The following is an 18454-nucleotide window of genomic DNA, read 5'->3' on the forward strand; positions in this document are numbered from 1 at the left end:
GCTGAGCCAGTCAGGCTATCAGAAGAATGCAGGCAGGCCAGAGGCAGGACTAGAAAATGTGGCAGTAGGGATGAGCATCTCAACCCTGGGTGGTGTGCAGAGCACTTCTACTCCCCTCCACCCCCCAGGTAAGCCAGGCAGAAGAGAGATCCTGTCTTAAATGGAATGGGGAAGAGAGGTCACCTGGGGTCATGACAGAGGCCCAGGTCCTACTGTGAACTATGAGATAGACAGCCTGACCTAGGGGCCAGGTGTTCATTCATTCTAGAAATATTTATTAGGCACTCATTCATGTGCACACACTGTTCTTAAGTCCTGGAATGCAGCAGGCAAAGCTCTCTTCCTTGTGAGGTTTGCACTAAGAGGTAGAAAATAAACACAATAGATAAATGAAACAAAGAAGGAAGGTAGGGAACACTGAGAAGATGTAACAATTTTAAATAAAGTGGTCAGGGTAGGACTTACCTAGATGATAGCTGTGACTATCATAAAGATAAAGGAGGAAGGGGGTTGACTAAATGGGAGGATGGGTGCAGGTGGGGGAAGCAGCATATGCAAAGACCCTGAGGCAGGCGGGGGCCTCAGAAACAGGGGAAGATCAGGTGGCTGACGTGAAGAAAGCTAGAGGAAGAGTAGAAGTGGCTGAGGCCAGAGAGGCAACAGGTGGGTAGATGTGTGGAGTAGAGGGAAAAGGAGGAGCTACAGAAGTTAGGAAGAGGACTTTTGCTTTTCCCATCAGTGAAATGCTGGAGGGTTCTGAGCAGAGGACCTCCATGGTCTAACTTAGGTGGAAGCAAGCTCACTTTGGCTGCTGTGTAGGAAGTCGATGGCAGAGGGACCAGCACACTTTCTACAGCGGGAGACATTAGGTAGGTCACTGCTGCCTGGTACATTCCTTTGTCTAAGAAAGAGATGCACCACAGAGGCCCAGGCAAGGCAGTGGCCATGGGATCTGGGGCCAAAGCCACCTCAGCTGTGGGAGAATCAGGCTGAGAAGCTAGGGGTCATTGAGCTTGGTGGCTCTCCATCTCAGCTTTGTACACATCGCCTCAGGCAGCTTCTGAAAATACCGCGGAAGACCCACTTACTTATTCCTGGGTGGTGTGTTTTTATTAAGCCGTCCAGATACTAACGTGCATCTAAGTGGCTGAGCGCCACTGATGGGGACCATCACAGGCTGACACCAGAAAGAGTAGTATGTGGTCACACATCCACACTTCATACATTTCTTAAATATTTCTTATGCCCAGCTGGGAGCCCCTCTGCCCAGCACATAGGAAGTGTTCAGGAAATGTTGTGTGCTATGGGTATTAACAAGAGGGAGGTCAAAGGCCCTTACCCTAGTGGGTGACATCATCATATCTATGCTTTGGCAATTTTATCTGACAGTGGTGGGTAAAATAACCATGGCTAGGAAGAGGACCCAGCAAAGGGGAGAACGCTCAGAGCGATGGTTCTCCGTCTTTAGTGAGCATCAGAATCACTGGTAGGACTTGTTAAATCAGCCGTCACTGCCCCCCACCCCAATCTCTGGAGGAGGTCTGGAGAGAGGCCTGAGCATTTGCATTCCTCACGAGGTCCCAGGTAGTGCTGATGCGGCTGGTCTGAAGACCAGAATTCGAGAACCACACTGCATTAGGCTTGCCTGTAGCAAATGGTCAGGTGAGAGGCTGGAGAGAGAACAGGTGGAGGGATGCACAGGTCAATTCAATAAGGCTATTGCAGTCGATTGGCTGGAGAGAGGGCTGGGGGCGGGCCCACCAGAGGAGCAGCTCCAATCAGACATGGAGGTCCAGGTGAGCGTGAGCAGCTCCTCTTTTTTAAGGCATTTATCTTCGTTTTTTTGTTAAAAGTGAAAGAGGAGCTTTGTTTTCTCTGTACAAGTTTTTGCTTTGTTTTTCCCTACCAAATAGTACACTGAACTCCACTGCCTTGTTTTATCCAATAGAAGAATGCCTGCCAATATCTGTTAGGCTAACATTATAGCTCAATTGTAGAACATCTTGTAGTGGTTAATTTCTAACAGGTTCTGGAATCTGCATTTAGGATACTCAGTGCCTTCACCAACCCACATTTGAAAATGAATCGCTGTACACCAGCTTATCAAGGTTATTATGCCTGCCGAGTAATTTAGAGCAGATGCGGGGGGTGGGGGGGTGGGGTTCTGATCCTGCAATTATCTCAGTCATCTATAAACTCACAGGCTGGTGATAGAGCAAGAAATGCTGTAAAAAGTTTCTATTTTTGACGGACTTTTCTGGTAGATGAAGCAATATAAACAGTTTAAACTGAGTTCCTCGTGAATGGATAAGATGTTGAAAGACCTTGTGATTTTAAAAAGCTAGTATCGTGTTGAAGAGCTTTTTAGCCAATTTAATAGTCTGTAGTTTGCATAAATGGTACAGATGAGATGTCGTAGATAATCAAGCATGGCGTTCAGACCACCTACTGATAAATTGCCCTTTCCTGGGCCTCACCTCAGACTTTCTCAACATCCTGGTTGTGACCTCAGAATCTGCATTTACACTAAGGCCCACAGGTGTAAGAGCTGCTCGGAAGAGGAATACTTTGGGTTCAAGCAGCAGGCGATCTATGCTAGACATTAGAGCAAAGACGCTTCACAACACGGGGCGGGGGGACGGGGTCCCATAATTCTATGTCTTCACACAGTTAGTATCCATAATCCTCATATTTCAGAGCAGAAAACAGAGGTTCACCCAGCCCAACACCAGCAGCTTTTCTCTAATGTGTCAGAAGGAACTCCACCCAGAAATTGGGTCATCCTTCTCTTAAGTCAGTACCATTTTTACCACATCTAATGGGACATTTATGTACTTCATCATTTGTTTTTGTGGCTGTCACCATACCAAAGACTTTATGGTTATCATACAATTTAACTTGCTTGCCAGTCACAAATTATATATTTGCTAGCTAAAAATAGAGCTGAAACAGTTTGAGCAGAGAGTATGAAACCCTTAGGGTTCTTTCTGCACATACTGTGGGACCTCCCATACATATCTTCTGAAACACATTCTGTCTTTTCCTGAAGGATGATCCCTTTGTTTTAGGTTTTATTCAGCTTGAGACATAATTGACATACGATAAACTGCACATACCTAAAGTGTGCAACTTGATTACTGGAGTCATATGACTATGTCATAATCGAGAATTTAACACCCCAAAAGTTTCCTGGTGCCGTCTATAATTCCATCTTCCCCTTCCTGTCCACCCTTGTCACCAGAAACCATTGAATTCTTTTCTGTCACAATAGATTTGCTCCTATTTTCTAGTTTTAAATATATCATGTAACAGAGACTCCTTTTTCTGGTTCTTCATGAAAGAATTGTAAAGTGATAGCAATTTTGAGGTTCATTCACGTCGTTGTGTGTACAAACAGTTCTTTTCTTTTCATTGCTAAGTAGTATTCCCCTGGGTAGATCTACCATAATTTAGGCAGCCATTCATTTACTGGACAGTCTGCTGTGTCTGGTTGCTATAAGTAAAGCAACTGTGAACCTTTGCACACAGGTTTTGTCTGCACATCTACAGCTATGTTAGCTACGTACCTGGGTCATTTGGTTACTATATGTTTGACTTTTTAGGAAAGTGCCAAACTGTTCTTCGAGGCTTTCCATATTCATCCTTTTCCCATATCTGCATCAGGTGTATGAGCATCGGTCATGCCAAATCCTCAGCGACACTGGACACAGGCAGGCTTTCTCCCTGTGACCGATACAGTGTGTGTTGGCAAGGACCTCGCTGTGGCTTCCGTGCGCATCTTCTAATAACCAGAGCTTCCGACTGGCAAATGTTACTCTGGTTTTCAAAGAGAAGGAATGAAAGGGCTATAAATAGAAGCCAGTAGAGTCAATACCAGTCCCTGTCAAGACTCTAGAACAATTAATCAACCAAGTCGTTAATAACATTTAGAAGACTGGAAGTATCACTAGCTACCCACCTAGGCATAATATTAACAATTCCTACTTAGTGAAGATCATTAGTATTTTGATAAGACATTATTCAGACCAGCAGATTAGAGAGATAATATAGGCACTAATCACCAGATACAGTCATTAAAACATAACAGTTAATTTTCATTATGGAAAATACTTATGTGTTCCCAGGTTTTCAGATCACGGGTCCTTCTGTGCCCTCCTCTGTCGGCAGCCTCATGTGCGCCTTCACTTTCACTCTGCCGCAGGGTCTCCTCACTTGTTGTTGGATTAAATCCAATTCCCTCCACAGCCCCATGTTTGATGACGCTCATTTCTGTTCAGTGTGTACTTTTCCATTTACGCTGGCCCTCTTCCAATCTCCTACATGTTTTTCCATTTAATCTAGTTGTCAGCTCAGAATATTTTAGGGAAAAAATCACTTGTACATTTCTTTCCTGTAAATTGTTATAATTTTCTAACTGGATGGCCTAAACAGAATGGTCTATCATATATGCTTATTCATTACACTATCTACAGAATGTTCAGTTTGGGGGCAATCTGGTTATTCTGGTCCAAAGGTCCATATCTGCTAATACATAATGATTGTCTTTATCCCTTTAATACCATGGATATTAAACTTGATCTCAATTTTAGTCTTATTTTCAATTTTACTTCAAATTAATCCTAAAGCAGTTCTGAATTTAAGCAGATCATAATCTACATAGAATCTCTTATTATTAAAGTTGAACAGCTTTCCAAATCTGTTTCAGTTGTCAGCAGGAAGCAAATTAGAGATTTTTCCTAAGTGGGGGGAGGAAAAAAATCTCCTTATGGATAAGGGGTGATCATGGGATTTTTTTCCCCCCAGAATGTTCCCAAGGTGCTCCCAGAAATCACAGGACACTGTGCCCTGCTGCATGTTTCTAGTAGTTTCTAGAGGAGAAAACAATATTTTAGCAGGGTCAAAATGAGTAAATTTTTATCTTCTCAGCCAACAGAGAAAAGTAGAAAAATTGCTCACTACTCTCTCTTTCCTAAACCAAGAAACTAACAACAAGAAACAAGACAGCCCCCTCCTATAGTGGAAGGGATCAGTAAGAATAATCTGTGAAGTCACTGAGCCTGATGTTTATTAAAAGAGGAATGCCTAGCAGTTAAAAAAAAAAAAAGCTTTATTTATCCAAAAGATACAATAATGGTGATTCAAAAAGGCATATGAACCCCAATGTTTATAGCAGCATACCAACAATAGCCAAAATGTGGAAAGAGCCCAGATGTCCATGGACAGCTAAAGATGTGGTATATATATACACAGACACATAAACATACATACCTTCTTTTTTTATTTACCTTTTATTTATTTTCAGTATAACAGTATTCATTATTTTTGCACCACACCCAGTGTTCCATGCAATCCATGCCTTCTCTAATACCCACCACCTGGTTCCTCCAACCTCCCACCCCCTGTCTCTTCAAAACCCTCAGGTTGTTTTTTAGAGTCCATAGTGTCTCATGGTTCACCTCCTCTTCCAATTTCCCTCAACTCCCTTCTCTTCTTCATATCCCCATGTCCTCCATGTTATTTGTTATGCTCCACAGATAAGTGAAACCGTATGATACTTGACTCTCTCTGCTTGACGTATTTCACTCAGCATGCATACATTCTTACACACATGCAATGGAATATTACTCAGTCTTCAAAAAGAATGAAATTTTGCCATTTGCAATGACATGGATGGAACTAGAGGGTATTGTGCTAAGTGAAGTAAGTCACTCAAAGACCAATACCATATGATTTCATTCATATGTGGAATTTAAGAAACAAAACGTATGAACATATGGGAAGGGAAGTAAAAATAAAATAAGATAAAAACAGAGGGACACCATCCATAAGAGATTCCTAACTATATAAAACAAACAGGGTTGCTGGAGGGGAGGTGTGTGTGTGGGGGGGGGAGGGGGGGTAACTGTGCAAAGGGAATTAAGCAGGGCATGTGATGTAATGAGCACTGAGTGTTATATGCAACTGATGAATCACTAAATTCTATCCCTGAAAGTAATAATATGCTATATGTTAAGTTAATTGAATTTATATTAAAAAATAAATAAAAAATTTAAAACTAAGCCTAAATAAATAAATAAAAATTAAGCCTTTATATGGGTATGAAAACAAGGCTAGCTTGGAGACTGTGTAGCTAGAAATGTAAGAAAATTATGTTTCTCATACCTTCTGTGATAGTTTTTTCCCTTGGATTATATTAACACATTTTTTAATGTTCTAAATGTATTTAAGAAGTGAATTTGCAATCCCTGAAAAACAAGATCACATCTACATAAGTCTACAGGTATACCAGTTGTCCATTCCCAGCCCAGGAGGCAGAAAGTTTTTGGATTTGGTTTCTTTGTTTATTAAAACCCTATAATTTGAATTCTTACAGTGTACAGCAGTGTTTCTCAAAATACACTTTTAGTATCATAAGAAGCTGAGGGGGTTGTTAAATGTAGATTCTTGGGTTCCCTCCAGACCTTTTGAATATCTGGGGTTGGAGCGTAGGAAATGTGTGGTTTTACACACATGTTTTTACCAAGCATCCAGGTGATTCATGTGCTTGAAGTTTGAAACCTTCAAAGAAGATATACTGTAGGTCCAGTTTGGTGCTAAGAGATCAGAGCATTACATTTACTAGAATAAGCTGAATATTTTTTAGTTTGGAATCAAGTTGTAGTTTGTAAATCTGCTGATCTATTATCTTATACCTACTTATAGCCTGGGAACCCCCTATAGATGATTGGAGATTTTATTAAGCTGAACTTCCACTATACATTATGGAAATCCCACCAGGTTCAATTGCTTGCATATGAATAGCTACATTATGCTTTGTCTTTATACTTTGGTGCTTTGTGAGCATAACTTTGATAGGGTTATGGGACTAATTTATCTTAAACTTAAGCTGAAAACTTTCTGGGACAATATGCCTGGTATACTACCTGACATATAATAAGCACTCTGTAAATATTTACTTAATGAAGAAATAAGTGAATAAATGTTTGTTCGTTTCATGTTTTCTACCCCTTCTTGCCCTTCAGTGTATCTTACAGTAATTAATATTGTCATCCACCCAGATTTCCTGGCTAAAGATGGGAGAATTACCCATGGAGCTACCTTCTCATTTACATATGATTAGTTACTAAATCCCCTCATATTTGTACTATCTAGAATTTTCTCACTTCCCTGGTATTTTCCTAGTCGAGTTATGTGAGATGTTATATATTAGTAAAAGGAATGATAAATCAAATGTATAATGATAATGAGCATATACGTGCCCAAGAATATAGCCTATAAATATATTAGCATTGTCCTACAGAGGCCAAATCAATTAATTGAAGATTTTAACACAACCCTTCCAAAAACTTTTAAATCAAGTAAAAACAAACAAACAAACAAAAAAAACCAAACAAGCAAAAGATTATGGACTTGAATAACACTATTGATAAGTTCAAACCAATAGGCATATAGAATTTTATATCCAATGGAGAATATGTATTGTTTTTGAGCAAACATGGAATATTTACAAAACCCTGTGTTAAATTGAAAAAATCAGTATCACACAGACTATAGTCTCTGCTCATCATGCAATAAAATTACAATGCAATGACAAAAGACCTTTTTTTTAACCTCCTATGCCTGGAAACTAAGTAACATACTATTAAATAACCCTTGGGTTAAAAAGAATACCATAAGGAAAATTACAAAATACTCATAACTGAAAAACAAGGAAATACTACATGCCAAGATTTTTGGAACACAGTTAAACTAGTACTTAATGGGAAATTTCTCGTGGCAAATAAAGAATACTGAAAACAAATATCAAGCATTCAACTCAAGAATCTGGAAAAAGGAGCAAAAAGCACACAACCCCAAAGGACCAAAAAAGGAAAGAGTAAAGAGAGGAGGGAGAAATTGGTGAAAAAACAAAAGAGAAGTAGAGAAGACAAACTGCCTGAAAGTGCTTCTGTAAAGAAATGTGTAACAGAAACAAACCATTGGTAGAGAGGGTAGGATTGTGGGGGGTGAGGGGGAACAGGATAAAGAGAGGGGCCACTCAGTGCAAAGATAAGTAACTATAGAATGAAAGAGAGTAGTAACTATACATACTGTAATACATATAACAGCATTTAATTTCCAGTTATCGTTAATGTATATTATTACACATATCTTTCTATTATATATTGTGCTTATGTATTGTAATTGAATGGGTATATAGAAGCATATAGTATCATACGTGATACAGTGTATTTTTACCTTGTGTGTAATATATATCATATATTGTGTATATGTTATATGTAGTGTCTCATATACTGTTGTGTATATATGTCATATACTATCCTCTAATTCTTAAATGTATTATATATTATATACTGTATAAATACCCAAACAAATTATTACATTATGGAAAAGAGAACAGCTGGATGTGGGGGCAATCTATCTGCAACATCTGTCACCCCACTGATCTGGCTGGCTAGGCAGCTGTCTCCTCCGCCCGCTGAAGCAGAAGCTCCAAGAGGATGACCTTCCCCGACAGAGGAGACTGTTATGAGTAGCTATGCTCCCCGCGCTGGATCCTCCAAACAAGCTCTGGACAACAGCTGCAAAAGGAACTAAAGAAATAACAGTTACACAGTAACTAATTAGACTACATATACAAAATTAAAAATATAACATGGTCAGAATTGGTTCAAAAAGAAATTAAAAACCCAAATAAACAAATTATTTAAAAAGTGAAATGGTAGTGAGGTTCTCTACACAACAAAATCTCAAGGCTCGAGATAATTTTATAAATAAATTATATCATATATTCAAAGAACATGTCCTTATTTTGCATGTCATTATAAAATGTAGAAAAATAAGAAACACTGTTCAACTCATTTTATGAGTCTAGTTTATCCTTGATTCCCAAAGTAGGTGAGAACAGGGTACAGAAGGAAAATTACAGGGCTACGCAGGAGCATTGGTAAAAGATCCTAAACAAAAATATTTGCTGAGCAAACCCAAAGTGTATTAAAAATACTACAATGTGCTTAAGTGGGCTTTATTCCAGAAACCCAAAGTTGGTTCAACATCAGAAATATGTCAGTATAATTCACCCTATGAGTAAACTGAAGGACATAAATCATAAGATTATTTCAACTGATACAGATAAAATAATTTGATAAAATTGAATAACTATATATCATTTTAAAACACTTCTCAAAGAACTGGGAATAATGAAGGGAGATTTCCTTAACTTAATAAAGATCAAGTACCAAAAACCTAAAGCAAACAGCATTCTTAGCAGAAAAACTTTAAAACTTTCCATTAAGACTGGAAACAATCTAAAAATTGTAAACTTCAGTAATTTTAAAAATGTTTGGTTATTTAGAAAATGTACTTATGCAAAATACTTCATTTTCTAATTATGTAGCTAAGTAAGGTACAACTTCCTCCCCATTTTTACTTATTGTTTGTGGCACTTGGGTCAGTTTTCAGTGTCAGTTTGAATTATGTGATTTAGAGTTGTACTCAGCGTGAGTTGAAGTTTGCAAATTAAGTGTCATAAGACATTATTGAGTAAATATTTCTTTGAAGCCCAATTATATTATATAATCTGAATTCCTAATTTCTGCAGCTTTGACAGGCCAGACGAGGAGGCAGAAGTGAGAAGAGTGATTCATGACTGACTTACGTCTTAGCTTCATTTCCTCTGATTTTACCCCTCCTTGAAACAGCCCTGTCTTACCCTTGACAGGAAGAAAAGTATAATATTCCTACAGTTAAATAAACACAAACAAATAGTGGACTTAGAATCTGTTTGGAATCCTTCTGATTTATTGGCTGTGATATTTTTCTACTGTCACAGGATGTTGGAACCAACCTGTTGGCAGACTGTAGGAACTGGGCAGCTATCTGTTGAGTCCAGAGAGAGAAACAGGGGTAACTAATCAAGCCATCAAGGAGCAAAGCTGATTTCAACGACTGAAGGTAATTTCCATGCTCTAAAAAGGAGGAAATAGGATTTGATAAATATTCCCCCAATACTGCTACAGTTATAAAAAGCCTCAGAGAGAAGCAACTTCGAAGTCATTTCCTCATCCCCAATCATGCATGTTCTTTTGGTTTTCATTCTCTTAACTGTTCTGTTTGCCTAAAGAGGTTGGCATCATGCCTGTAGGGTGATGTTTCACAGCTGGTATTCACTGATTCCAAGTTCTACACACAGTGACTTTGGTCCTAAGCAAAAGGTAAGGTTTTGTGTGTACACCCTTTAGGATAAGACACTTTTCCAGGTAATGCTGCTTAAGAGAAGTCACACTGACTTTGCTAATTTCTGGATGGCCCCACCTGCCATCTTGTGTCTCAGAATTCCAGAGCAGAGCTTTAGCTGGCACCACTGAGCCTCTAGTTGAAATTCATTTTCTAAAAACCATGTCTTAATATCTTCCTATAGCCAAAATGGATGGTTCATTGTTGAACATAATTATAAACACTCTTTTGGTTGTAAATGATAGAAATCCAACTTTGACTAGTTTGAGCAAGAGACTAGGGTTATTGTTTCAGCATTCATGAAAGATTGAGGCAAGGGAAGACCTTTGAAATAGCATATACCCAGATGGTTTCAGGGACTATTGAAATTAACAACCCTGATGGCACCCCACCTACCTCTTCCCGATACCCCTCATCTCAGCTAAGTTTTCTTCTCTCTCACAAAAGATATCTCTTTCACATAATGGGAAACATAGGCACCAAAATCTCCTAGGTACTTTTTATAACTTCTAGCACAAAATAAGGACTGACCCTTTTAGTTCTAACCAGAGTCTGAAAAAAAAAAAAAGATACTGGCTCAGTTTGGGGTCAGATGCTTACCCACAGGGCTGGGGTCATTTGAGAACAAAGCAGCTCTTACAATAGCCATATAGATAGTGATACAGAACAGAAAATACCACAGCTGTTCACTTCACAGAGCATCAATATTAAAGGTATTAGGATAAAATAAGGGTAATATGGCTTTCTATAAACGTTATTGAGTATCACAAAATATTTTAGTTCAGCCCAAGAAAAACCCAGTAGATCTAGAAAAGCTATAGAGAAAGATAACAAATAGAAAATTAAGGCAAAAAGCATTGCTGCAACTAGAGGGTCCTTTCACAATAGCAAAAGATTTTCTTTAATAGGAAGAAATAAAAATTCTCAATACATACATAGCTACTAATTTTACATGAAAACATATAAAGCAAAAGCGACACATGGAAAAGTAGACACATCTACATATTTTACAGTATCTTCTTGAAATACATCAGTTTTGTCCAGATTACCTAGATCATCACTGCTAGAAGCAAACATTTCACATGAGGTTTCTTAAGAGCTTAGGCTTCTGTGGCTGGTAGATAATGCCCAGGAATTCCTGTCTCTGGCACAGAGGAACGACCTATAGCATGCAACATGTTAAGGGCACTTGGTTTTTGATCCACAATAACTATCACTAAACCTACTATCAGATATCATCTAGTGACTGGGTGGTTAAAAAGCAATGTGGCAAAGAGATCTCTGCCTCTCCTTTCTGAGATAAATCCAAGCAGTTATATGGCCTGTGCAAAAGCATAGCTTCTTATGGAAACACTGGTTACAGAAACACAAAGGTGGCTTCAAAGACCTGACAGGGCTTTCAAAAGTCAAGAGAAAGCAAGTCATTTCTTTTTTTTTTTTTTTTTTAGGATTTTAATAATATTTTAAAAACATGAATGTCAAGAAAGAGAAAATTTGTGGAATATTACTTTAAGTGTTATACTTAACAAATCAGCCCTTTTAACACGTGGTTAAGACAATATCTAAAACTATAAAGTGGTGGATCTTGGCAAATTTGAGGTCCAGGCTGAATGCCCCCACACGACTCCTCACCCCTGGGGAGGGATTACTCCCCTTCCCAGAACCAAGCCGCATAAGAGGCCCCAGGACACATGCACAAACTACTTTGATTTAAATCCCACAGACTTAATGCATTGGTCTTGAGAATTAAGTGTACTGTGATCATATCTTGCTCAGATTAAGATCCACACCATTTTCTTAAAATGTTAAATCCTTTGTCTAAGATCAGATAATTCCCAAGAATCTCAGTAGAATGATTACTGAGGGGTAGCTTCCTAATCAAAATACTTTCTTAAACATAAAATTTGAACCTATAGTGAAACTTCCCTGGGACTGAGCCAATTTTGCATATTCATAATGTTAAAAGGGTATAGAATTAGCAGGCAATAAAGGAAGATAATTAGCAGAGGCCAAGGAACCAACTCTGATGATCAAAATGCATTTTTATTTAAAATGTTTCACAGATGAAGAAACCAGCTTTGGGAAGATGTCATCCATCCACATTCCCACAGCTAGTAAAAAGTAGGATGCATTTATATTCCTGTCTGTCCTATTCCAAGACCCACACTAGTGGGTATTAACATAGTAGGCATTTTTCTGGATTCAAATATGTTTACTAAATTCATTATTTGTTTTTTTTCCTACAATCTTACATTTGATAAATTTATATGAACACCTAACAAGAAAGGCATTATGCTAGGTCTAGAGAAACATCAAGGAACACAAAGAAATTATTGTCCTCATAAACATACAGTCTAATGAAGAAGACCTAATACAATGTAAAAAAAAAAAAAAACTAATATATTTGGGCAAACAAGACTTGAAGGGGGGTTGTTCATATAAGCACTATCTATAAGAAAGTAAGTGTTTTAGCAATAGAAGCAAAGCAAACAGTGTTAAAACAAGAGTAAGATAGTCATAGTTGGCCTGGTTCCTAATATAATCTTATTATACTTATATAATTTTGTAAATGATTTCATCCCACTTCATTGAGTAGATAGATGGGTAAGTAGCTAGATGATAGAGGCACCCATTCCTGGATACATACATGGATGGTAGATAGATGGTGATAGGAGTGGAGAATGAAGAAAACCCATAACTTGGACAGAAAAAGGAAGAATCTTACCTTTGGACCACATTTCTCCTGAAATGCCCTAAATTTTGCTTTCAAAGTATTTGCAGAAACCATTCCTACTTTGAGAGCGAGATGATCTAAGACACTCAGCTACCCCTGTGCTAGCTCTCAGGGAGCCACGCTAATGTCCCCACCTTGGCATTCTTTCCTATTCTGTGCTGATCGAAGTGGGAGGTGACCTCTGCCAGAACTGGGATGGGCCAGGAGCCTCAAGGGCCATGGATGCCCCTGTTGCTACTTGTTCTCTGTTTGTTTTTGGTGTTCCTGCTTAAGCTTTGCCATGATTTCAGACTGACTTTCTGTCCACTGGTCTTAATTAAGTGAAACTGAGCATTTTATAAGCAGTCGAATGGAATCCATCATCCCTTAAAACATGCCACATTCCTTATGTGGGGGTAAGGGTGCACTTGGATAAACAGGACTGGGGTGAGCACAGACTGCTCCCCCCGTGGGGTGTTCCTTCATGGCCTTCACAGGACAGAAATCTTGACCCAAATAGGCCCATGATTCTCTTTACCATCTAACACCTGAGAAAAATATACATCTAAGACATAGATCTCTTACATCCTCAGGCTTCTTGATCCTGAACACTTTTTTAAAATTAAAAGAAACTTGATTTAGGGGCACCTGGGTGGCTCAGTCAGTTAAGCATCTGACTCTTGATTTTGGCTCAGGTCACGATCTGTCATGAGGTCAAGCCTGACATCAGGCTCTGGTTAACATTCTCTCTCACTCTCTCTCTGCCTCTGCCCCTCCCCTCACTCTCCCTCTCTCTCCAAAAAAAAAAAAAAAAAAAATTTGATTTCTTCATTAATCTCCTCATAAATCCTTTCAGTCAACACTTGTCAAGCATCTGCTTTGGTCACAGCGCTAGTGGAGAGCTGGGAAGACAAAAAATCAGTGAGGCTCTGGCCTGGAGCAGTCCTGTTCACGAGCCAGCTCCTGGGTGAGCTCAGGCAGAAAGACATGTCTTTTTACCAAGTATTTTGTAATAGTCCTGTCCTTCTATGCAGAATTGTTTATTTAACTTTCTTGTGTAGCTGCATACTCCAGGTGTCTAGCTTTGTCCAGGCATAGGTTTCCAGAATTCACATGAATTTTCATAGTTTTACTTTTGTATAGCTTCCCAAATGTAACTCTCTTGTATGAAATGAAAACATAGAAGCACCCAGAAAAACAATGGGTCACGTCTTTGAAATCTATAAGAAAGTGAAATAGCAGTAGGGGAAAATGGCCTTCTTAATGCCAATTATGCTATGTCAGCTCTATCTTAAATAAATGGAAGTGGGGACTAGGGAGTAAATTTGGTTTTTCAGAAACAGATGTTCCTATCACCCGGGTACTAGAGTTTGATGCTGCTTTCTAATGCACCAAACAGTGATATCTAATTACCTTATGAAGCCAACACTTCTTGATACTATGTGCCAGGAGCAGGGTCAGGCCCCAGTGATACGTGGATAAAGATGACACAGTTTCTGTTTTCAAAGAACTTGGCTTATCAGAGTGAATCCTCAGAGTTGGTACAGACAACTATTCAAAACTGTGTCTCCCCAAATGACATCTTTGGGATGGTCACACATCTCTGCCTTAAGCCAAAGAATAAAACTCAAGAGATCACCAAAATTTTGGGATAGTTCTAAGCAGGCAGGTGCAAACATCGCACAGCAGGCTCTAATGGAGTCCAGAGGAAATGTCACCTGCTGCCCGATCTGGAAAACAAACACAGGTTGCACACACTTAAAGAAGAAATACTTACGTGTGGTTCTAAAGGAAAGTGATGAACAAAAGGTGACTTTGAGGGTAGTGAGGAGGCTTGGGGAGTGACAGGTCATACCGTCCTCACAAGATGTCAGGACATGCAGACCCACCACCCTAACATACGTGCCCTGTGGAGCCTGGAGAACAGAGTGCAGTCACTCAACTCTGTCAGCACCCTGTGCATCCTATTCAACAAGCTTCCTACCATCCTCAAATAACCCTGGTCGGAGAAGCCTGTGGTGTAAGGAGAGTTGGAAAAGAGCATCGGTAGCACGCTGTCTGTCCAAATACTTGGATCTTGTTCCTTAAGCCTCCAGGTCTGCAGTTTCCTAACCTATAAAATGGGGATAATTTCATTTGGATTGAATTACATAATGAGTGTTGAACACCTAGATGATGCATGCGGGGCACACTGCCCGGATCAATAAATGTCGGCTTCCTGGAGAGAAGGTTCTAGAAGATTCCCACAGCACATGCCTGGGGATATATTTGTAAAGGTTATATTTGTATTTATAATTATTATACTTACAGCAGCCAGGATATTCTGGGAAAAGAGTAAAGAACAAATCTGTAAAGCCTTAATACTGAAGACTGGAACATAAGCTAAGGGTCTGGGTGACTGGCAAAGGTCCAGCAAAAAGACTAGCACATTGTATGGAACTCAGTGCCCCCTAGGAGAGAGCTCTGTGAGTCCCTTGGAAGTAGGGAAACTGTCGAAATAGGCAGGCATTCAGCTTATGCATCAAACACAAATGGAGTGTCTACATTGTGCCTACGCCGAGTGGCATTCTCTTAAGAAATGGAAAGAGAAGGAGGTTACAGTCAACAGAATATGGAAGAGACCCCACGATAGAGCGCACTTAAAGTTTGGGCCGCTGGGTAGACTCCCACAGGAGTAGATCTCCTCCTCCACAGAGCCCCCGCCTCACTGATGGATCGTCTTACCCTCCCAGGAGAGCAGTCAGTTACAAGTTAGGGAACAGCCACTCTGAGTGATGGAGGAATTGCTGACTGCCTAACTACAAACAGGTTTGGGCAGTGCAGACTTGCACTTCTGAAAGCTTAGCAGCTCGAACCCCGGGCCAGGAAGGGCGCAGCCTACTACAGGACTCGGAGGAGGGAGAATTTGCTTTCAGCTGGGCATGTGTTGCCTCCTTGCAGGAACAATTTACAGATATATACTGTTGTCTTGGGCTTGAAAAGCAGTATGGAATGTAACCTGAGTCATATACATATATAGGTTAATATTGTATCAAGAGCTAGGTTCTGAATGTAATGCCATTCTAACCATTGAGCTACAATAAAGAAAGCCTTTACAAGCTAACAAAAAAACATTAAATAACCCGCCAATCATACCACCTACCAATGAAAGAAATTGCTTTCGAGGTGCTGCTGAAATAGGGTGAAAGGAGCAAGTGGGACTTTATTGTAAGCTCACAGCTCAGTTTGTTCCCAGCAATGTTAACTCTGAGCCGTAACAACCTGTGCTCGCTAGTTCCCAGCTGTGGCTTTTCTCTAACCAGGTCTTTGTGCTGGAGGGGAGGACAGAGGTTATCACCATTAATTAAAATCAGCTATGTAAAAGGAATTAGAAAACAAAGACCCTTTTCATATTAGATAAGGGGAAACAAGTTGTAGAGAGTCGATTGACACTTTCCTTAGGAAAACCATTCTGCACAAGAAATGGGAAGAAAACAAGTGTAATGATCACACCAAATGCAGGCTTTTTAAGAGAGACTTTGGGGTCTCTTGTGGGAAGGGTTTGTTTCAATGCTGTCAACATTCTTGTGAATGTATGGGAGTTTTAGACCCTTCCACTACTTCTTTTAGTAAGACTTTCCAGAGTATGAATTGACCTTTACACAGGATCGTGACGCACTTCCTTTGATTTACCTACACAACAACCAGGTGTGTAAGAGAGTTTGGGCTTCTGGGTAGACAGTCCTGGACACTGGAGAACATAGGCTTTCCATGTTGGCACTCAGCTGCCCATGTTCTCGTGGGACTCTTGCCCTTGTGTCCACAAAACTAACAAAAAGCAAAGAGGGTTTCACTCTGAGAAATGTCCATGCTCCCCCCCCCCCCGCAAGGACCTCCCCCACCAGACTGGAGTTCTCCAGGCTGACCTAGCCACATCAGGTAAAACAGCCATTTCCCTGACCTCCACCAGGTGGAACAGTAAAATGCACAGACATTAGCTCCTTTATTAGCTTGATGAGTTTGAACCTGTGCACTCACACAGGTACTGTCCACGCCCCTCAGACTGCGGAACTGTTTCATCACTAGAAAGTTCCCTGCGCTCCTTCAGGGTAAACCCCTTGACTGTCCCTCCAGGCAGGAACCCACTGGTTTGATTTCTATCCCTCGAGAGGGGGTTTGTGTCTGTTCAGAGCTTCGTATAGATACACTTTGGGTGTGGCTTCTTTCACTCAGCAAAATGTGCTCGAGCTCCGTCTATGTTGTTGAGACCGTCTGTCATTTCTTCCTTTTCATTGCTGAGTAGTGGGCATTGTATAAACGCCCTTGATTCTACTGATCCCTCCTCCTGATAGTGGACATTTGAGTTGTTTCCAGTTTTGGGCTATTAACATTTGTGTGCCAAGCTTGCTGTGTACTTACTCGTTTCTCTTCGTCAACACCTAGAAGTGGAATTGCAAGGATAAAGGATAGGCATGGGTTTAACTTAATGAGAAAATGGCAGACCACTTTTCAAAATAGGTGTGCACCCCCACAGCTCCACATCCTGGCCAACACTGGATCTTGTCAGTCTTCTTAATTGTATGATTATGCGGCATGTGGTGCTTCATTGCATTTCTCTAATGACTAATGATATTGAGCATTATTTTCACGTGCATACTGACTTTTCAGATCTCTTCCTTTGCGAACTAAGTCTTTTGCTCACTAGTAAATTGAGTTATCTCTTTTTTTTAATTTTTTCAATTTATGTATTTTCAGAAAAACAATATCATTATTTTTTCACCACACCCAGTGCTCCATGCAATCTGTGCCCTCTATAATACCCACCACCTGGTACCCCAACCTCCCACACCCCCGCCACTTCAATCTTCTCTTTATTATTGAATTGTTGTTCTTCATATGTTCCGTTTATAAGTCCTGTGTTAGCTATCTATTACAAATATTTTCTCCAGAACTCTTTCTCCAAGGAGTTCTCTGTTCATCTTCTTAGCATTTTCTTAACTTTCTCTGTTCATGTCAGATCTTAACAGGTCTAACCTTTTGGCAATCAGAAGTGTGTAATTTGATAAAAACCTATTTTTCATTGTTTTTTACCTTTATGAGTAGTGCTCTCTGGAGCCATCTAAGCAATTCTTGCCTAACCAAAAGTTACAAAAAGTTACAAAAATATTTTATGCTTTCTTCTAGAACAAAGTTTTCTGACCTTTTTTTATATTATCTTCCCCCGTAGGAGTTTCCTAAGGCTGCCATGACAAAGTAACAAACGGGGGGCTTCACACGACAGAAACGTAGTGTTTTGCAGTTCTAAAGGCTAGAAGTCCAAAATCAAGGTGTTGGCAGAGCCGTGCTCTCGTTGACAGCCTTGGGGAGATCCTTCCTTGCCTCTGGCTAGCTTCTGACAGTTTGTAGGAATCTTTGGCATTCCTTGGCTTGTAACACTTCATTGCAATCTCTGCTCTGTCTTCACTTGGCCTTCACCCCTGTGTGTCTGTTTCTGTGTCTCTTCTCTTCTTCTTATAAGGACACTAG

General features: G+C 39.9%; 1 long non-coding RNA gene across 1 annotated transcript in view; it reads left to right on the forward strand.

The window, feature by feature from the left end:
• Positions 1-18454, forward strand: part of LOC309841405 — a 444569-nt gene that overhangs the window by 391291 nt on the left and 34824 nt on the right. The window contains exon 10 of the long non-coding RNA XR_014299107.1: positions 9833-9954. This is a non-coding gene — a long non-coding RNA (uncharacterized lncRNA). The remainder of the gene's footprint in view (positions 1-9832; positions 9955-18454) is intronic.

This window comes from Mustela nivalis (genome assembly GCF_964662115.1).
Source record: "Mustela nivalis genome assembly, chromosome: 9".
NCBI classification, from domain to species: Eukaryota; Metazoa; Chordata; class Mammalia; order Carnivora; family Mustelidae; genus Mustela; species Mustela nivalis.